This window comes from Atractosteus spatula, chromosome 2 (genome assembly GCF_055471065.1).
Source record: "Atractosteus spatula isolate fAtrSpa1 chromosome 2, fAtrSpa1.hap1, whole genome shotgun sequence".
Lineage (NCBI taxonomy): Eukaryota > Metazoa > Chordata > Actinopteri > Semionotiformes > Lepisosteidae > Atractosteus > Atractosteus spatula.
The window spans coordinates 39,798,480-39,822,419 of record NC_142707.1 but is presented as its reverse complement, the minus strand read 5'-3'; positions in this window follow the sequence as shown (position 1 = coordinate 39,822,419).

Genomic DNA, 23,940 nt, shown 5'->3' with positions numbered 1-23,940 from the left:
GATTAAAACAGTAGTCAAACTGGCTTGCATTTTGAAATTGAATTGACATGCAGAGGTTTACTTGAACCTGAGTTCCTAAGAACCTGTTTACATGAGTTCCATTTCGTATAATCACAATGAAAAGTGAAGTGTACCCACTGCAATGGCTACACAGAATATCTAAGTCAGCAATCCTCCACAACACCTTCAAAAAAAGCCCAACACCACTGATTGGTGACAGCAGAAGACTAACAAATCATACAGGGACATCAAATATCATGAGGAGCAATAAGGAACAGCAGGCTCATGTTTCACTGTCCAGTTTATCATTTCTGTATAACAAAATGCACAATACTTAAGACACTTAAGATAGAACGTATCAAACATTTATTAAAATACATTATACTCTCTAAATAAACACAGTTAGATATGTTTTAAAATGCTTGAAATCATATTTCAGTCAAAACATACCTTTGTTCCTGGTGTCATTTAAAGGCATTTTGAAACTTTTAACTCGACTAAACTTTAATTTGGATTTCCTGATATCTCCTGGTATAAAAAAGCAACTGAAATATTTTGACCATGAATAATGCCCTACAAAGAGATACTTCAAGTAAATTTAAATTTAGCATTGTAAAGCATTACTCACACAGACACAGAAAAGAAGCAGTTTAGAGCATAAGTAATATCAGACTCATCATCGTTCTTGGACAGAATACTTATTAATGTTCTGCTACGTAACACTTCTGGGAACCTAAATTACATACACTGTTTTTCTCAACAGGCTGGTGTAATTAACACATTAATGAAGTAATTAAAAAAGTCTAAAATATTTTAAAAACTGCTAATTGTCATCCTCTCCAACAACATTGGGACAATGAAATTTTCTCTATGAACTGTAATGCTCTTTATTTTGAAAGAGCAAATGTATTTGGACATTTGGCTGACAGGTGAGTCTTACTGGTTTATCAAAAGGAAAATTAAAGAACTTTCTGTTAATGCAAAGCAAAATCTGAAACAAAAGAAAAAAAACGTAATCAGGAACATTGCACAGAAACGGCCAAAATAAGCAATTCAGAATATATTGAAAATAAACGAAACCACAAAGTACTGTATACTTGCCAATCATTTTTAAAAACAGGGTTAGCATGGGAATGCACATGCAGCTGTTGTCAGAACCATTATAAGAGCGGTGAAAATCACCACCAACCTTCAGAGTACACAGTTGAAAGTCAAAATCCATCGTTTTATAGATGACTAAACAGCAAAATTCCAAAGGCAGCACTGCAAGATGTAAATTCTTTCATTAACAAGTAGTAAAGATAAACTAGACTACAATTTCCTCAGATGTAGATGTAGATATATAGAAGAAAATGATTATGTATTTATTGGGTGATGATAGAGCACTCAACATGGCACAGACCCTAATCATATGACCAAAACAAGCAAGAAGTTTTTCAGGAGAAAAAAGCAGAAGATGTTGGACTGGCCAAATAGGTTACCAAATTTAAATCAAACTTTTTATGCTGAAAATGTTTTAGCAGAGGTTAAATAAGTACGCAGAGATCTTAATGGTCTCGGACAAAGTTATTGCCTCAAAGAGATATGCAGACACATATTTTAAAGCAAACATTTACTTAAATTGAATGTGTCACAATAGTTATGGTTATTTGATATCACTGAGCTGAACACAAATTATTTTTTTGTTCTAACATGTTCAAATGTATGCATGGAATGATCCAAAACACAACATATTTTTTACCTATTTGTACAGATGCAGCCATTCAAAGTGAGCGGTACAGACACGTACCGGAGGTAATTGGCTACGGTGTCGCGCATTGTGACGCACGATGACGCGTGGTACCGCGGTACGTGATTGGTTGACCGACAGGGGCACTCGTGGTCCGTTGGTCTGTCGTAGAAAGACTTACAGTAAACGTCTTTGCTGTGCCTGTTGTAGATATTGAATTTTACCACTGAAGGGAAATCTTAGTAGCTGAGCATAAAAAGAATAGGAGCATACTGCGACGCGTGTGAAGGCCATAAACGATATTAATTTTGGAACATAAACATACAGTATATGGCTGGTCTTGGTACTTTAAAGAAAAAATACACACCAGTATTCCATTTCTCCCTAAACATTTTAAGCATCGAAGTCTTTAACTAAAGAGATACCGGAGTCAACAAGCATACTTTTAGAATTTGATTAAAAGGGAATATAATATGGAATCGCGTATCTAACGAAATTAATAAGGATATAATTATATTCATGTACCGCAACACAAGAATAGTACACGCTGTACATTGTCTGTCGATAATGTTTCTGTAGTGCTTTTTCAGCACTCTGCATGTGACTGCACCGGTGGCGCTGTAGGTTAGGTTCCTGACTCCCATGTCACACGGTCTGTGATCGAATCCCACTGGAACTATGAGTTTTTTTTAACAAACATTTCTTTGAAAAAATGAAATGTTTCCCTTGGTCAGAGATTAAATAAAACCTCACTCGCACCAAACAAATTTATATTTCTAAATATCACAACATGATCGGATTTAAGTCTTTTTAATAACAATGAAAAGTCACCTATGCGTTACAAAATAAACATTTATATTGATTTGAATTGCGTTTTGATTTAAATCGTAAACGCGTGTTTAAATATATGTGTTTAAAGGCGATATATAAAAGCGCTGATTCTTATGGAATGTGTTCCGCTGGGGATTCAAAAAATTTATTTTTTTTAATCGCGTATCTAAGGAAAATAGCAGTATAACTTTGTTCATGCACATCATTATACAGTATCTCATTTTGTATTTCTATAAAAAAAAATCGTTTGCCCAGCCACTATTGTTGTTATTGTTTTTATCCTGTAAAGCGCTTTGAGGAGCACAGCTTTCTCACCACTTAGATTACTTTTTGACACCATCCTTACACAAAGCAGAAACTGATTGTATTTTCAGATGACATACTGTACAAGTGCAACGATTACAGATTTTAATCGTCTTTTTTCTGAACCAGGGAAAATCTGATCATGTTTCTCTATAACAATAATAAAAAACTTTATTTTACATATCACCTTTAAAAGTGGCATCTCAAAACAATACAGTAGATGTAAACCACAGATTACAAAGTAAATACCCAGACAAACGCAAACGCGTTTTTAATAAAATGCTTTCATTCATTCAACAGAGAGAGAGCGTAAAACCTGGGTGTAACAGCTGTTCCTTTTTCTGATCACTCGCTCTCTGAGATACATGGGAATCCAGGCTTTTTTATCAATGCTTTCTTTTCCGTATACCAGATCTTATGGAACCACTTCAGAAGGGTGTCAGCCAGTCAGATTCCAGGAAACGGTACTTTAAAGGAAAAATACACACCGGTATTCCATTTCTCCCTAAACATTTTAAGCATCGAAGTATTTAACTAACATGTGAAATAGCGTGTGAAAAAGTGGTAGTTTTAAGCTTTTCTGCTAATATAATATGGAATCGCGTATCTAAAGAATTTAATAACAATATGATTATATTCGTGTACTGCGACAGGGCTGTGTAGGGCTGTTTCGCCTCTCTCTTCATGTGACTTCCCTAGTAGCCCACTGGTCTACGTGCTCAATTACCAACTCATGGGTTGTGTGTTCAAATCCAGCTGGTGCTGGACTTTTCTTTTAACAAACATTTCTTCGAAAAAATAGAATAGCGATATTATGGACAATCAATTGACTTTTATATTTCAAAATATCACAACACGATCGATTCTAAGTCATTTTTGATAACAATGAATAGTCACCTTCTTCCCTTCTGACAACAGTCCCTGCTTCTGCTTCCTGCTTCTATTGTGTGTGTGTGTAATAGAGTAAATTTTTATAGAGAAATGGAGGCTGGACAGTATGCGTTACAATATAAACATTTATATTGATTTAAATCGTGTTTTGATTTAAATTGCAAACGCGTGTTTAATTCTATGTGTTTTTTTAATCATAATCAGACTAATGCAACATAAATTGATACAGTATCTTTGTCTTCTAAGTATCTTAATAAACTTTCAGCATAGCTTTCTACCCGTTTAGATGTATTTTTCTTGGGATTTTGGGATCAAATGTGGAAGGATTAGATTGTAATCGTTTTTATTTTTCAAATACGTTTTAGAAAAGTGTAATCTATACCTGCCCAGACTGTACGCCTTCCTAAACCCCGCCTTTCACTCCTGTCCTGCTCTTCCCCGCGCACCCCAGCCGGGCGCTCTTCGGCCTCTGCCCGGGACGAATGTATATTTTGATATTTACACCCGGCGCGGCACCGAGGGAGCGTCTGCATTTATAACTTAGTTTTTAAAATTAGTCAAGCAATATGAAGCATCTCCTTTTACTCTTAAGTCCCTTAAATACATTGAGCACAGCTTTCTCACCACTTAAGATTACTTTTTGATACCATCCTTACACAAAGCAGAAACTTTCCGATGACATACAGTACAAGTGGAAAGATTACAGATTTTAATCGTCTTTAATTTTGTTACGTTATACGTTTTAGGAACGTTTCATCTAAACAAACACCACAAAACTATTCTCGATTGTATTTCTGAATGTTATGTTACACCTACAGTAGTTCACTGCTTTAAATACATCGAATTAAGAAAGTAAGGTGTAGCACTTTAGATCTTTTTTTCTGAACCAGGGAAAATCTGATCATGTTTCTCTATAACAATAATAAAAAACTTTATTTTACTTATCACCTTTAAAAGTGGCATCTCAAAGCAATACAGTAGATGGAAAAACAGTTAAAAGGGACCAAAGTAAATACCAGACAAACGCAAACGCGTTTTTAATAAAATGCTTTTATTCATTCAGCATTCAGATTTTCCCTGGTTCAGAAAAAAGACGATTAAAATCTGTAATCTTTCCACTTGTATGTCATCGGACATTAACGAGTACAACCCCCCTCTCTGCAGGAGTGCTGGCTGTGACGAATTAAACCGGTTTCACAAGTATTTTTAAAGTAGGAAGTACAGTTTTTACTGGTAGCTGGGCACCTCAATTAAGTCGCTTTAACATGCTAATGCGTTGGTGTAACAGTCCGGGAGTGGCAAGCTTCTAATGTCAACTCGACTCCATTGGAAGACAATGAACGTATTTTAGCCCTAAATGAATTAATAGCCAACATGGTTTACATAAAATGCATTTTTCCAAGAAAGTTTATAATAATGCGATCTATAGTTGAAATCTGAGCCTAAATATAAAGGAAAAGCATTTTCAGAGAGCAATCACGCTGTGTTTATGTAGAAAAAGCGATTAGGTTTATGAGCAATCTAATTACCTATTCGCCTAAAACGCTATATAAAATAAAGTTTATTTAGAGATGAATGATCAGTGTCGCAGTTTAAATAATTTTCGTAGGAGGGCTTGGACAGATTCCAAGTGCATTTTTGCAATTTACGTTGTAATACAGTTTAGAATACAGTTAGTCTAAGCTTTATCAGCTTTATTTATGGGTTGCAATTTAGAAAAAGTCAAAAACCGCACTCAAAATGCAATTTAGAGCTTTCTGGCAAGGGGAGACACCCAAATTATAATGTAACATGCCACTGTTTGTGCATGAACAAAGTTATACTGCAATTTTCCTTAGATACGCGATTAAAAAAAAAAAAATTTTTGAATCCCCGGCGGAACACACTCCATAAGAATCAGCGCTTTTATACAGTATATCGCCTTTAAACACATATATTTAAACACGCGTTTACGATTTAAATCAAAACACGATTCAAATCAATATAAATGTTTATTTTGTAACGCATAGGTGACTATTCATTGTTATTAAAAAGACTTAAATTCGATCATGTTGTGATATTTAGAAATATAAATTTGTTTGGTGCGAGTGAGGTTTTATTTAATCTCTGACCAAGGGAAACGTTTCATTTTTTCAAAGAAATGTTTGTTTAAAAATAAAGTGATACTGTACAGTAGTTCCATGGGATTCAATCACAGACCATGTGACATGGGAGTCAGGAAACTAGCACACAGCGCCACCAGATTTGATAACGCTATAAAAACGCTATAAAATAATGTGACTAGGCACAGAACAAGTTTACAGCACAGTACAATAATAAATGCTGACCATGACTTGAGAAGCATAAATTACCTTACACTCAATTTAAACACAAGCTGTCTTTAGCCCTCTAAGCTGGTTCATACAGAAATGTAGAGATCCAGGCTCAGAACACACAGCTTCATTAGCGAATACATATGCAGGACAACTAGGGAAGACGTTTTACAGAGGATGGATTTTTAGAAACATCCCATCAGTGACATCACTGAAGTCAACTCCTACTGTGGGTAACTGTCGTGTGGATAGTTTCACAAGAATCAGACAAAGGTTTAAGCATCGCTTGTTCTAGATAAAACTGCAAAAAAAAACAACAACCCATAATGTACTTCTTTGCGGCTCTGTTTGCCCAAATCATATATTCACAATGTTAAATTAGAAAATAATATTACGTAACCAAAATCCGCAATATGGAAACAGAACCTGTGTAATTGTTGACAGATGATGTTCTCGTAACATTTTTACAAGACAAACTACAACATTTAAAAAATGACTTGTATGTACTTGATATCTCTAATCAATCCACGGGTCCCAGCACAAAACGAAACTAAAACGCATACCGTTTCGCGCTTCTTATTAGTTGCTCAAAAGTAATTTGACCGTATGAAATGCATAATATAAACCTAGAAACATATACGTGAGCAGTACTTAAGCACTGTAGTATCGGTGTTAAGACATACCTCTCAAATACTGTAAATCAAGTTAAAAATATCTCAAGACCGATTCTGGTCATAATGAAACCATGTTTCGTGTATGTTTTCTTTAAAGTACCGAGACCAGCCATATACTGTATGTTTATGTTCCAAAATTAATATCGTTTATGGCCTTCACACGCGTTGCAGTATGCTCCTATTCTTTTCATGCTCAGCTACTAAGATTTCCCTTCAGTGGTAAAATTGGATATGAATATTCAATACTTAAACGGGCACAGTTAAGACATTAAATATACATATACATACTGTATACAGTACAGTTTGCATACGGTAATATGTTTATGTTCCTAAATCAATCTCTTTTATGAGCATGTGAAAGGCATGGTGAATCACTGTACTTTGCATGATTGGAAACAAATGCGTGATTGTGAAATGCTGTGGTGTTACTTTTACAAAGACGGTCAATGAAAAAAAGAATGTTGACCAGGGCAATACTTTGAGTTTACACTTACAGCTTGTCCAAGGTCATTCATTATTAATACTATTAGTAATATCTTCGTTAAAGACTTTGATGGCCACAGCTCAAACATGAGAGGTTGAGCTTTATTAGCTCCACCTTGCGGAAATTCCGGATACTATTATTTTGCTTGTCGTATTATAGGAGAATTTACGGTAACTCGCGGTATTTACCGGTAGCTTGCGGTAGACTGCGTACAGCGTACCGCAAAATAATGTGGTATCGCCCGCGCATTTTGAATGGCTGCATCTGTAATTATGACACCTGTGTTTTTGAGAAAAACAATTATATTGTTTTAATAAGGATTTTTTTTCCTTTAAAATTTTACCTCACTGAAAGATTAGATTTCTCTCACATTTTCAGTGTAAGATCAAGCTGATAAACAACAAAGACATTTTTTCCTAAACTTTTTTGCTCATCTTTACCAAGGGTGTCAATAATTCTGGAGGGCACTGTACATCTAATTTACAGTAATCTGGTATAACAAGTGTTCTTAAATAATTTTGCATTTCATGTTAAAACATTAAGAAATGTAACTTATACATTATATATTGTTTCATTTTTACATTACAAATCCATATAATAGTTAAATTTTGTAGCTCTGACTTAAATTGTAAACTGATCAAGAAAAGTTTGGCAACTTCACTGCATTATTTTGCCAGAGGCAAAAGAAACAGGGAGAATAGAAAATTTCCCAAAGCTCCACTGAGATCATAGAATCTAAAGACATGTAGGAGAAAGACATACTAACAAGGCAAGGTTCCTGCCTGTCAGTACTCTTACTTTCTCACTAACTCAAGCTTTGACCAATATCAGTAAAAGATGGAAAAAAATAAGGTATTAACCTCAGCAGCCACAGGATCTTAAGTTAAGGTCAAGCTGCGATTAAGCTGTTTGCATGCACACTTATCCAGATGGATAAGAAACTTGGTAAACCCTGGACATTTTTTAATTGAACAGGGTATAAGGGAGGCTGGTAGTCTCAGAAGGCAAGCAGTGAATCAGAATTGACCAAGAATAACCTTTAAAGGGAGAAAAGGTAAAATTTCACAATGGCTCCATAGAAATAAATTACCATTGTGAAAAAGAAAGACACTGCTAATATGTAACTGTTAACGTGTACTAAATGAATAGAGTTTAGAAAACTTGTATGCAGCGAATAATGTTGAAACATGGGTCAAATCATTATGTATATTCAGTATACTGTACATGAAATGTCTTAAAATCCAAAAGAAGATTAAGATGATCACTTTAGTAAGCCAGCCTGCTGCTTTCACTTTGCTTACCAATCATATTGCAGCATGCAATTCAGCAGTTCATTTGGCAATTCTTTTGAGTTTTTATGTTATATTATTGGAAAAATTTGGTATCGGATGATTTTATTATATATGTTGTTTTCACAGTAAGTGATATTTTTACTTCCTGTGGTATGCTGTTAAATCTGAAAACTTTAAAACTGTTAACACTATAATGTTAAGACGATAGCATTCATAAAACTTACTGTATGTTTGAATACCACTAATCAATTAGAAAACTTGAATATATAAATATTTCAAGAACTTTTTTATGTAAACCAATTATTTTATTAGTGTAGTGTAAGAAATTTCTTTTTCTTTTCCTTTGTTTTTTAATCTGATAAGGTATATTATAGAAAATGTATTTTTTTCATTTCAGATGTTGGTCATAACAGTAACTTGTTGACTAATCATTAGACAGCACCACATCAATGCATGTTCAAAAAGAAATTAATAATAAACATGATAGGAGAACATTTTATTGTACCCTAACTCACCACAAGAAGCAAAGCTGCTGACCTTTACTTCAGCAGTGCTGAATAATTCATCTGAAATGTCATCAGTGTGACTTCCGTTTTTTCATCCCTAAATGTGTTCCAATGAGACCAATTAGTATTGATCACCTGAACATTTGTTTTAGTTATGCAACACTATCTAGAATGTGATAATTAACAGTTGAATGTAAAACACCTTAAGCAATACAAAAAAACAAGTTTTAAAATTTTAAAAGGATTCATGTAGTTATTTCACCTTGAAAACATACACTTTTTTAGTCAAACTATGTTTTGTGAAACAGTTTGTCGGGGCCTACATTCCTCCCCTAGAGGGCGCTCCACTACTCCTATCATTAGTTCCGTGATTATTGCCAGGTTCCCCAGGTGTAGCCTGTTATGTCTGCCATTATTTAAAGTCTAGCTCCTTCAGTCCTCAGGGCTTAACATTAGGGTACAGATGTTGCGAGGCCCGCCTACCACCAGCATACCCTACGTCCGTCTCCTGAGGGTATAAGCCTCATCCCTGACACCTCCTGTTTCCTGAGCCTGGGGTCTAGAGGATCTCGCCCCGTCATCCTAGGACCTCCATGTCTTGTGTGTGTTCGTGTTTTCCCCCTTCCCGGGGATTTTAACCTTGTCGCATCCCAGGATGGATTAATTGTTGATGGACTCCTGGACTGTGCCCTGACTTGCCATTCTTTGTCTCCCCCGCTCACTGTCTCATGGACTGTCACTATTATTTTGTGCACCATTAAACCCCTGTGTGTTTTCCCATACCACGCCTCCTGTTTTCTCCAACTCTTACCGCATCGCATAGGGTCTACTACGAAACCCGACACAGACTGCAGACCCTGTCCATAACACATTTTAACTGTTTTAAAATATTAGCCTGTAACACCTACAGTAAGTCTAATCTGATTTGCCTTGTTACAGTTTATTAATTTAATACAGTTGCATAAGTTTTAATAAACAACTTAAAACACAAAGGTGTGAGATCCTACTTTATTACATTTAACTATGGACATCAGGGCTAAACCCAAATGAACTGAGAATTTAAGTGCTGGTTGAACTTTATAAAGTCTAGAGGAATTATAGTGTGAGGCTGCAGTTCTACACCTGGATGTCCTCATATCCCCACTGGAACCAAGAGGGGTTTCAGCTCCAGGGTGTAGTGATGTGAGGGTTTTTAATTTACTAAAATAAATAGAAAGTGAAACAGTAAATTGAAGAATACTTTGACAACTGTTAGGAATCAAACACAATAATGTATAGTTTCAGACAAAAATTCTAAACCTACAATATACAAAATACAATATTGATACAATACCGAAACCTGCATATCAAGTCAACAATAGTAATAGAATATATTTGTGAATCAATCTACTGTGATACAAATAATTGATTGTTCACTCAAGGGTTTCAACAATAAGAGTTAATAACACCAGAGTTAAAATATATCAACTATAACATGTACATGCTAGTAAGTATGTATTTTCCTATTGTGAACTAAGCTCTCAAACATATGCATGAAATACTAGTTCAGCTGTTGAGAATTATAGTGCAAATAATGAAGGTTTATATACAAAGATCCATTGGCCATATATTTCTTAATGAGAACCTGTTAACCCCCCTAGTTCCTCAAAAGTCATTTCCACCTGGAATGTGTATGCCCATAGCATCTGGAATTATCTTGGAAAATAAAGACAGTACATGCCTCGTTCAAGATATTGCAGAACAAAGACAGCTTATTTACAACTCCAGATATCCACCCCCCCCACTAGACCATGAGACCATGACCATTATTTTTAAGCATACGTTCAGCTCTGCAAATCTTATCTGACAACTTCTGTTATTCCTCAGGCAGTTTCTCTGCCCAACAACAGCTAAGAGCTCCAATATGCTCTTAACCCTTTCCCTCACCTTGTACAATATATCTACTACTTTGGATAAAAAAATGTGAGACTGCTAGAACAAAGACAAAAAAATCTGCACAATGTTTTATATTCATGTCTTGACATGGTTTTCTAGGCCATCCAAAAAAGGCAATACTAGAGAGTCTATTTATGGTTTGGTTTTTGCTTAAGGGATTATATTTTTCTGTAAAATGGCAAATTAGCAGTATATGGACTTTGAATATAGCAAATATACTTTTTTATTCTGTGTCATCATGAAAATTGTTAGTAAGATCACTGGAATCACTGGATCACTGGAATACCGTTTCCAGAGGTGGCTGTGCAAGACCAAGGCAGGCCATGCCATATAGCTCTATCATGCTTCACAAATGGGTGGTATTCTTTGGAACATTTGCATTTCCTTCCTATCTCCGCACAGAATCCTTTCCATCATTCACTAAAGGTTTATTTGGGGCTCACCTGTCCATAAAATTTGTTTTTGAAGCTATTCTAGCTCAGCTTCATACTCCAAACAAATTCAGATCTATTGATGTTGATAAAATATTTGTATCTGAATGAGAGAATTTATAATTCTGCTGGTTCAGGTTTATGGATATTGATCCCTACATGGTGCTGCACTCTTGAGTTTGCTACAGATTTAACTGACAGTTGTTTTATGATTTTCCCTCATACAGTAGCTCTATTAATTTTTCTGCCATCAGATGTCTTTCTTTGGTTGGTTGGGAAAAATACCTGTGTTTCCTTTCTTCAGCATATTCTTGATTGTTCATTTTGACACACCAAATTTTTATGATATGGTTCTGATTGTGCTATGTTCAATTTCAATTTTCTTAAACAGAAAGGACAATTTTAGGTCTTATTTTAACTTTTGTCAGGCTCCAAACATTGATGTAAAAAAAGACAGGCTGATTGCATGTTCAGATGCACAGCTCTTTTATGAGTGCTTAATTACCCCACAAAAAAACACCCAACAAGCAAGAGTCAGCCAAATGTCCGATACTTGTATTCTTTCAAAATAAAGGGGTATATTTTTTAATTCACCCTAGAGGGTAGAAGTGGATTGACATTCTTAAAAATAAAATATTAGGATCAGTATTTATATTGTATTATATTTATCGGTGTAGCAGCAAGGCATATTAATAATACAGGAATTAATTTTGCTGCTCCCTTGCCAGTCTCTCTCTCCCTTATCTTAGTGGTGCTGGACACAGAGAGGCCATTCCATTTGGTTCAGATTTAAGGTGTTTTTTGATAGAGTTTCCTGATAAGGAACAGCTCCCAATGCTGAGATTCTCCAGCCACCCTAATAAATGGTCATCTCTGGCTCCTTACTGTCTTGAAGATTCCAAGGGAGAGTCTCATCCCAGGTTGTTTACAACCTTAATGTCAGAGAGCATTGTTACTCATCCTCCACTTCGATCAGCCAATCTGGTCTCGAATGCCCGTGAAACTTTCAACCAATGAACGACCGTAGTTTCTCCAGATAAAAGAGGCAGCACAGGGCCCAGAAAGTGCCCCTCCAGGACATTCTCAGACTCATCAGTGCTAGGACTTTACTTTGTTCTAAGAGTCGAGACCGGAGGTTGCCTGCGTGTAACCAAGGTTAGCCCAGCAGCAAGCCTCATGAACCGCCGATAACCCACCGCGAACGCTCGCTTGATCAACGAGTGAACTACGGTCGGAACTGTCGACAGCTGAATCTCAGTATTCAGGACTAGCACTACATCGGGGACGATCCAGTCTTCTTCCCGTCTAAACAGTGTGACTTGCTTGGACCCGCAGTCACTTTTCATGTGCACAAACTCTGCTAGTGCAGCCAGGACTAACTGGCCGGTCTTCAGAGAGCCACTGCCAGTGCGTGGCAGCAGGAATCCCTCCTTCCTTCTCCCACACCTCCAGCCACACCAGAACTGACTGGCACCGAGCCAGAGGACGCCAACACCCTGTCACTGTTCCTTTGTGTCTGTGGGAGATCTGTATCCACATAAATTGGATTAGTTTTCAACATTCTGCATTACAGCTCAAGAATTCAATTGTTACCTCAACCCCAGTTGATATCAGTTTAATTCCTATAAGTGACATCCTTTTTTTTTAGCATCTAGTGTAGAAGTTGTAATCAAAGCTCATTAATGAAACGGTATAAATAAATGGTATACTGAATGTATGTCTCTCTTGGTTTGTAACTCTTCGAGATTAAATATATACCTTTTGTATTCTGTTAACCCTCACTATAAGATCTGTTATGTTTATATGCACATTTTATGTATTAATAAATGTGTTGTCGTGTATTCATATCCATGTGTGTGCATTGCTGAGTTATTATGCAAGGTCGGTTTTCTAATAGCCATCAAAGAATCATTTTGTGACTTACTGCTACAATTAATAATTGTCCCAGTAAATGCACAAAACCCCTACATCAGTCATGTTTTTATTTTAAACATGAAAACACGAATAATAGTCCCAGTTTAGACTTCAATGCGATAAAACATTTTGAGGGCATTATATGTTTAATACATAACTAAGCAACTGTCCATGCATCAAAAAGCATCAAAATGGAAAATACCATATTCAGTGATTGTAGGATGTATGCTTCTTTTATCAAACACAGGTATCAATTAAATATCACCTATCTTTATTAAATATTGAGATAATTATTCTGAATACTTTTGCAATCAACATATGCCAGTTTCTTTCTCCTTAGTTTTTACAGACATGTACTGTAACTTTAGTTATTTTCAATTTCAACATCCAGGTTAGTTAATATGGAATATGAAGATGTTATCTGTCAGGTACCTGTCAGTTACTAAAGTAAACAGACAGATCGCATGGTATTTTGCAATACTTTTTTAAAGACATGCATTTTGTAAATGCAACCACTAACAATAATAGTAATCATTTCATTAAATATGTAGAACTTATTTCAACATTTAAAATGTTTAAACATTTCATGTATTTTTGCCATCAATGTTTAATTAATATTTTGTAATGATGTTAATTAAGTTAATATAGAAAACCAATTACTGTCATGGATTCTTAAAGTGCATATATCAATGGTCATCAATTTAACTTGGGTGGCCAAAAGACACTTTCTCTCAGCATGTTATAAACTTAACTCAATTAATTCAAGCACCTAAATTTAATATGCACTATAAATTAAAAAAAAACATGAACACATAACTCATTTGTGTTTAAATATAACTGAACAGATGTTAAATACATTGCCTGGCATGAAACAAAAGAGAAAAAAGCATTCCAGAATATAACTGATGAGATGATGAAGGCAAATGTCATGAACATTTTCATGCAAATGCCCCAGATAGACAAGACTGCAATCACGTCTAGGACTTGAATGTTGAATTTTCAGAGGAATTCTGAAATTTTGGTGTTGGCTGTCAATAAATCATCAGAAATAATCACATTGTGAAAACTCAAGATAGTGATTTGACCATACCTTCTGAGATGAAGTGTTAGGTGTGATTCCTCTAAATATGTCAGTGGTAATATTATATTTTGAGAATCTTATAAGAGAAGTTGAGAATCTGAGATTTGATTGAAACAATGAGAACTTTTGTTTGGTAGGTGAGTGATCTGAAAATCAAGATCTTTACAACAATGAGATTTGTTAGCTTATAAAGAAGATGTGAAGACCCAAATTGTAGAGTTCCTTTAGAGTGGCACTGGCAAAAAGTAACTAATTATTAGGTTTATACAGAACTAAGTAAATTCACTGTCAAAGATGTGTGTCTTTGTAACATGCTTGGACACTTCAACAGCCTTTATGTACAGCTACATTGTATACAGTTTTATACAATACCAGCTGACAAGCTCCCCTTCATGACTAGCGTATCAATAGCGTAATTATAATTAACTACTTATTTATTAATAATTATTTTTGATGTACATTTCAGTTTTCTGCATGGTAAAGGATGCAGTTAACTAACTTTATAGTCTGAGAGGTAGTTTACTTCTGATACTTGAAAGTCAATACACAAAATAAAGTATAGACAAAAGAACACTGCTGCCTGAATTTTGACTCATGAAGACTCCTGATGTCAAAGGAATTGCAAGATTATGGATGATGAATCAGGACACAGGGAAATTTCTGATCCTCAAAAAAAACACACAAAAATCCTCAAAAGGCTCTCCCAACTGGTGCTTTGAACATTTGGATCAATGTGTGAATCCTTCTTTTTGGTTATGAATGTTATTAAAAATTATGCTGTAAAAAGGATAATAGATGAGTCTCTTGAGAGTTGCTTTCATATAGCAGTGACTTAACTGAAGCCAGATTTTAACAATCTGGCACAGAGTAAGAATGCCAATTTGTTCACTTGCAATGCTACATAAGCATTTTGTGATACATTGACCAAAATTGACCAATTTATTAAATAATAATACAAATACAAATTACTTGTTTCTTAAAACCATAATACAAAATATACAAAAAGTATTGCAGCCCTGCAATGCAACACCCTTCATGGACTCTTAACAATTTTATAATATCTATCTATATATAAAGTATTTGGTTATTGTTCTTTTAATTAATACAATACCCATTTGATATTTTTTATATTTTTCTGTGTCAATAAAGCACATCTCTGGATAAAATTTTTCATCAAATTTACAGATGGACAATTTATTTCTTTTCACTGCTTAGAAAGAAATAATAAAATATAATTAAACTGTTGTTTGCTAGACAGTGGAAGCTGATTGATTACTCGGTAATTAGCCCTTCTGATTTCTGTACTGAACAATTTGAAGCAACACCTATAGACTTTTGGTGGTGATGCATTGCATATTGCTCCTCATCTGAACTGAAGTGTCTGATTTTATAATATTAAGCTGTAAAAGTTTACATATTCAACAGGATCACAATCACTTAGCTAAGCACTTTTGTATGCCACACAAAATAATTTAAAAGGAGTGGATAATCAGGTGATGGTTAACAAAATAAATGTGTTATGAAATACTTCTATCAAGTCTTTGTTGCATAACCATGCAATGTTCCCAACAGTTCAACTTTGACAATTCAAACATAAGACTGGTTTTGTCTACAGTACGGAATTCTCGACCCGGCCTGTACCGGGATGTGAAACTTACAAGGAATGCAAACAAATTATATCGTGGCTGCCATTCTTCTGGCGAGGCATTAAAACAGTGGTCCAAACTACTTAGTCATTAAAATTTCAATAATCCTTTTTGTGATAGTAGGAATGCTAATATTGTCTGCCTAATGTACATTACAGGGGGTTGCTGGCACATAATGGAGGCCACAGTACGTACAGTAGCTGTAAAGCATTTTAGTTACCTTAGAAATGGAAAGCACTATAAGAGTGTAAGGAATTATCATGTTAATCATTAGACATATTATACAAAATATCACAATTTTTATGAAATAAAGAGAATAATGGAATTGGTTGTATCACTTTTTAATTACACTTATTTAAAATAAGAGAGAGAAATCATTTTAATTACAGGCATTCTTCCACTCTTCATTTAAAAGCAATGTCAATTACAGTTGACAAGTGGCATATTAACATATGACTGCTATTTTATCAGTAACTGAATAGATGTTTTTACAACAAAAATGACTTCTTTTAATGAAACAATTTATTTTGTGCTGCCATACAGATTCACATTAATTAAGTAGCAGTTTAGGTATCATGAGCTGGATGTAGTAAACATCTATCCATCCATTTTTTAACCAATTTATCCAATTTAGTGTGGGAGAACCAGAACCTATTCCGGCAAGCAATAGGGGCAAAGCAGGAATGGGATGCCAGTCTATTACCAAGCACACACAGGCACAAACACAGACATGCACACATTCACACCTAAATTTTCTCAGAAGCCATTTAACCAACGCAAACAGGGGAAGAATGTACAAACTCCATACAGTGCCACTCTGGTTTAGAAAACTGGTTTAGTAAATTTAACGTCATATGTTCGCTCACAATAGTGTTACACAGGAACAAGTAAAGGTTTATTCCATGTTGAAAAAGAGAAGAAAAGAAACACAATGTTTCAGCAGTGGAGCTTTCATCAGACATAGTGTGGGTAAATTAGAATTTCCTTGGGCGTGACATAGTGTGACATTATCTCCTTGGACTGGGGACTTATTCAAATCTGTAGTTTTCAAATCTGCTGATGCAAGGGATAGAGAAGTGACCCTTGATGAGATTATACCAATTAATATGTCAATTATACTGGTCTTATACATATTATATTAAGTAATCTATAATAATTTGAATGAGGAATACAGATTTATTTCTCGTGTGCCACAATTGCTGAACTCTAATACATAGGGAAGTGCAGTACCTTGCAAAAGTATTCAGACCCTCCTTGTGGTGTACCATTTTGTGAAAGTAAAAAAAAATATGTACTGTATACATGTTTTTTAAATTAATATTTTATTCAAAACCTGAATGACCACTGAAGATTTCTAAGCATAAAATAAGCCACTCCATTGTAGCTTTGAGCTTAGAGCTTAGAGTCGTTGCCTAAAATTCATCAACATGACCACCATTTGTATTCTGAAATCATGATAAGCAGTGGTATTGCACATGGACAGGAACCACTCAACTAATTTTGTAGCTTAATAAATTAAGTTTATGCACCTATATTAATTAAAGTGTACCACAGCAAAGGATTTGAGTACTTATGCAATCATGACCTTTCAATTTTTCCTATATTTTCTTTTTACTTCTTTTATGATTGTGTAAAGTAGGTTGTTTACAGTGCCTTGCAAAAGTATTCACCCTCCTTAGACTTTTTTACATTTTATTTTGTTACAGCATGGAACCATCTTTAACTGAGAATTTTTACCACTCATCAACACAAAGTACTCTATAATGTCAAAGCAAAGTGAAAAAAAGCCAGACATTTTACTAAATTAATTAAAAATAAAAAAACAGAAAATAATTGAATTCATAAATATTCACCCCCTTGCTTTGACACACCTAAATTACCTCTGAAGTAATCAACTCTCTTCTCCAAGTCACATAATTACTTGACTTAAATACATCATGATTCCATGAGTCCAAGTGGGGGAGGGGGGATACTTTTGCAAGGCACTGTATATAACAAAAATTAATTAAAATAATTAATATGGTGTATTACCTTTTTTAAAAATTTTCCTTTATTAATATTATATAAACGTTAAATTAAAGTATATTGATCATTTAGAAATCTATATATAACTTAATCTAACATGTTTTTTTTCTGTTTCTGGTTGTTTCTTGGATGTTGTTTCTGGTTTGCATTTTGTCTTATACTGTGAAAGCGTTTTTTAAACCAAATATTGTTTTTATTTTTTCTCAGTTTTTAATCACATGAGGTCCTTGAGAACTGCTGTTGACCATCTGCCCTACAGCCAATGGCCCCGTTACCTGAAATAAACATTGAATTTCTTACAAAAGAAACAACAGAAAAACTGGTTTGTATATGAAAAATATGAGCTCTGAAGAAGAAACAGTGAAGATAAGAAACAACACATTCTTTATATCAGCTTTCTATTAATGCAACTGTAAAGTTTCTGAAACAGTGGAAAGAATTCAGACTGCGCTTCAAGCTCTCCAGGAAGAAGGATAAATGCTAGATATAACAGATACTCTTCCCCTTGTTCGCTGGCAAGCAGAGATACATTTATTTAATATCTGAAGTCTATAATAGTAGAAATGCAGCATGCTGTTAAGGCTTTTGAGGAACAAGGTATACAACTTGCCAGGGCTCTCTGCATGGGAGATTGATGATCTCAGCTCTCCTTCTTAAATCCTTTTGGATCCATCATCATAACTAGGCATCAGTTTTGCAAAAGCCATCAAAGAAGCCAAGCTGTCATCCAAGAAGAAAACAAAATAGAGGAAAACATCTATTCAATTCACCCTCCAGCTCAGCAAGAATCTCAGCAGTGGTTTCCCTAGTGATGAAACACTTAGGATCAACAATAAAGCAGCATTAAATAATTTTACTGCAACAGGTCTTAAACAATCCTTAACCAGTGAAGGAACACCCATTACAAGTCAAAGATGATTCATTTCAATAGGACATGCTTTGTGCAGTGTAAACCATGTAAACCATACTTGACAGTCAATCTGGTCTTGACTGCACAATGCACTATATTGTTTGCACTAGACATAACATTTTTCATCAATTTTAACCAATTTTACATTGTTGTCATTTCACAAAACAGATGTTGACAAAAATGTAAAGCAAAATTCTGCTAAAAACAGCGTAAACTGTTTTGCTGCAACAACGCTTCAAGACAACCAGAAGAATCCTTAACCAGTGGAGGAACACTCCACTCATTATAAGTCAAAGATGATGTATTGCAACTGGACATGTTTTGTGCTGTGGAAAGTGTTAACCATTTTGTAAGCCTAGCATCAGTTGTATTCTAATTGCTAATCTTTAATGTTGCAGTTTAAAATATTTTTAGTATCATACACAGTGACTTGCAAAAGTAGTCAAATTACAGGATGCTGCACACATATTTTTAAACATTACATTTTATTCAAAACCTGAATCCTCATACTGAAGACCTCTAAGGATAAGATACTGTACATTAAAGTTAAAGTCAGCAAAAACTAAAGAGAAAAAACTGGGACACTCAAGGACATTCATTTTCTTATTTTTAACTCACTCATGTGTAATTTTGGCTTTCTGCTTTGGGTCATTCTCCTTCTGAAAAGTGAATTTATTTCCCCGTTTTAGGCATTTAGCAGACTGAAGCAGGTTTTCCACTAGCTTTTTCCTGAACTTTGCTCCATATATTCTCTCTTAGTATTGACAAACTTATCAGGCCTTGCTGTTGAGTATCAGTTCCATAACATAATGCTGTCACCAGACACCATCCACTGTTTGTGATTCTCTATCCTAAATTGATTCTTCTTAAGTTTCTAATTGTGACCCCATGTCATCGTTTCACTACAGCATGTGAACCAGCCCCTATTTGGTAAATGTATATGGGTCGAATCTCCTATATCGTAGTCTGAAGAGATTAGGTTCCCTCAACTTATCCTTATACAAACATCCCCTGAGGCTAGGAATAACAGTGTGGTCAAAAAGTAAGTACACACCCTAAAGATATTATGGTTTAACATACTTAGATATATTTTACCTTAACCTCATCTTCATCAAGTGCTAATAGGAGATAAAACCATCCTCACATAACAAATAGCACACAAAATTCTACTTTGCCATTATTTAATGTAAAAGTAGAGTCACCTTTTAATAATTTTGTGTGAAAAAGTAAGTTAACCTTTGATATCGTAACTTGTGGCTCCTCCTTAAAGTACAACCTTGGTTCTGACATCTCAGTTAAGAGGGTACTGTATGAAGAATGAAGTTCACCAAAACATGTACATCCAGGTAGAGCTGAAGACTGTTGTTGGGTACAAGAAAGTTTGGTCTGCACTGCTTATCCTTTTACCACCACAACTCTCACCAAAAATGAATGGGTAAACATGAAATGAGATGGGATTAACTTTGTCAGTTTGCTTTCTTAAGCATTCATGTGTGTGGTAACACATTCCCTGATGATGACTTTTCCAAGAAGAAAAGGATTGCTTATGATGGGTCTTGTTTTTGTTTTGTATGCTTTAGTGAATTTTATAAAGTATATTTACAATACATGAAATAAAGAATTTGTATGTTCATGGTAAAAAAGGAGCAGATTTGTCTTTAGCAATTGTGTTGATTGAAACATATTGATTCAGTATTCGTACGGCAAAAACAAACACACCTTCCACCCTATTAGTCTGTTAAACCTATTAGTCATGTACTGTATATCTAAATATGTTAAACCATACAATCTTAAGGGTGTGTTCTTACTTTTTCACCACACTTTATTTTTCAGTAATTTTCATTTGACAGGATTCTGTACCTAGCACCTCTTTGTGTCACACATCCTTAGAGGCAATTTCTGTCTCAAATGATATCTCCCTCAAAGGTTTTATAATAACTCTGGAGGTATAGAGAGTAGAGGCCTAATTTAGGGATTAAATTGAAGCTAATTTCATTTGCCAGGGTTCTGCCCAAACCTATTATTTTACCTGAGTTGTTGTGTAATTCCCTATTTCTGTTTGCCATTTCACCTATTTAAGTATTACTAACAAATCCAGTAACTTGTTAGCTCAACCACAATCTAGATCAAGAGCAACATGTTTAAAACAGATTCATTTGGTAAATCTTTACTCACAACCACCCAATTACAGGTTATGCCTCTTAAGATAACGCATTGTTTCCTGTTTTATTTTTACCAGCCAGTTCACAATTCCTTGGATTCCTATGACTCACTGACTTTTCTATCAGTATCATGTTCAAAGCTTAATCCCATTCTTAGGGAGATTTAAAGAATTAAATCCTAGCTTTGTGAACGGTCTGTGTATAACATTCCTCATTTCCATAACCTCCAATTCCATCTCATGGACATCCATGGGATAATACTGGAAAGTTAAACTTTACATTATCATAAACAATGGATTTGGTAATCAGTATCACATGTGTAAGTGATCTCCCATATTGTCAAGTTCCTGTTGCTAAATTTGTTTTCACACCAGGGAAGCTAGTATTTATGCATGACTAGGAAAATACCTTATGGCCCCTGGCAATTTGTTTTTTATCCATCATAGCCCCTCTAGAATCTCAGAATTAGTTATGCTAAAATTACCCAGTAGTGCTGGAGAACTTCTGCATTCTGTTATAACTTGTATTCTATTTTATATATTCATGCCTATGTGAAGTATTTCTTTACCATGCTAACTACATCTTAATAGTGTTCTATGATTAATCCTATATCATCTCAAACTATTTACTCCCACATTTGTAGCTGATATGTTGTGAAGTTAAAAATACACTAAACATCAATTTACAACATGACACCTTTGAAGGCCTTTAAAGACCTAAACAACACCTGAAGTATTGAATTTTACAGACATAACATTATTATCCCCTATTTATATGCCAGCTATTGAATTTTTTTCATCTTCATACTGGACTCTTTAACTGGAATTATTTCATTGACTTGATGATTTGTTACATTGGGATCACATAAAACTAGGAATTTAAATTGCTGGTGCAATGCTATCTCTGAAAAATAAATATACTAGAGTAAACTGGTATATTGTTTCTATTTATTTTTTTTTTCTTTGAGATTCCTTATTTCCTGATTGTAGATAAGTTCAACAATATATTACTGTTTTTCAAAATGTAGTATTATTGGGAGAACTATATACAATATAGTGCTGTAATCTTACCAAGAAAGTAAAATAATAATAATAATAATAATAATAATAATAATAATACCACAATCTAACTTTAATTCCAATACAAATTCCCTGTGGTTCCAAAAACTGCTCTACCTGTTGATGAATTATTAATTTATTAGTAATTTGATAAATTTGCCTACAGCATGTTTTTTAAACAAAATGCTGTTTTCTAACATAGTTTGAAGGATGTGCATTTCTCCTTAACACAAATAACCTGTATAAAACATAAGCTGGCATAAGCAATATTCTATGTACAGTACTTACATACAATATGTACAATGCTTAACGTACATTGTATAAGAAATAAGTATATAATGATAATGGACTCACTTGAAATGGTGTGATTATTGTAACAGTGGGTGCATGTGTGTCAGCTTTAGAACAAAATCTTTAGAATCTTATTCTGCTATTTTACTTATATTCTGAAGATATTAGAAAAAGGTGTGGAAAAAATGGAAGACAGTCCTTGAAAATGATATATTTTTAATATTGATGTTATATTGTTGTTTGCTACTACCTAAAGTTCTCATTGATCTGGGAAAAATAAATGACACATCCCCCTCTGCTCAAAAACATAAGTTGTGCAACAACAATAATAAAAATAATAATAACCAACATTATCTAACAGAGCCTATGGGAGAACATATAAACATGAATAAATTCAGAAATATATGAGGGAGTCAGATTATTTAGAGACTTAGGAGTCAGTAACAAGATCTTACTGTATATTGAACATCGGACTTTATAGGCAACCATTATAGAGATATAAGTGTGAGTCAGGGTCTACAGCCACAGCCAGGATCTACAGTCTAGCCAGAGTTTTAGACATATTACAACTAACTGAAAATAGATTTAGGGAAACAATAAAACAATGAGTTGCAGAAATCAAGGTTGATGGTATGATGCAATGAATCAATCACTCAATATTAGACATTGATAGAAAAAAAGGAGGTCTTAATCAAATTTTGCACATGGGGCTTAAAACAGTATGACTGCCAGAAGTATGATCAAGTATGACTCCAAGATTTCTGACTACAACTGATCCCTGTGAAGCTCTACAGCTTTTCCAGCTGACATTTGCTGACCACCAGTAACATTTCTTGTTTAGTCACTATTTAGCTTCAAGTAATTTGATGTCAACCAGAGTTTGTCTATTGATGTCACATAGACAAGAAATAAGTGACAGTTGCGGGACATCACAGTGAGCAGAGACTGTAACATAAATCTGAGTGCTATCTGCATAAAAATGAAACTAAAGGCCATGTTTGTGTATAATCTGACCGAGATAAAGCATATAAATAATCAAAAGCATTGGGACCAAGACTGACCCCTGTGGCACACCATGATTGACTGGGGCTATGGGGAATTGATGAGGACAAAGGGAAACAAAATGCTGCCTACCAGCCAGATATGAGCTGAACCATTTAAAAAAAGTAACATTGATAGACAAGAATGTCTGCAAAGAATATGAGCAACATTGAATGATTTTTAAAGCTGCACTAAGATCAAGGAGCATAAAAATATTTAAAAAAAACCCTTGTCAGACACAACAAGCAAATCATTCTCAACCCTGACAAGAGCAATCTCAGTGATTAGGGCGAAAATCAGATCTGAATGGCTCAAACAGATCATTACCTATTTTGTGAGGCAAAATTGATATGTAACTACACAGTCTAAAACCTTAGATAGAAATGGTCAATTAGAAATTGGTCTGTAGTTAATTTCTATATAA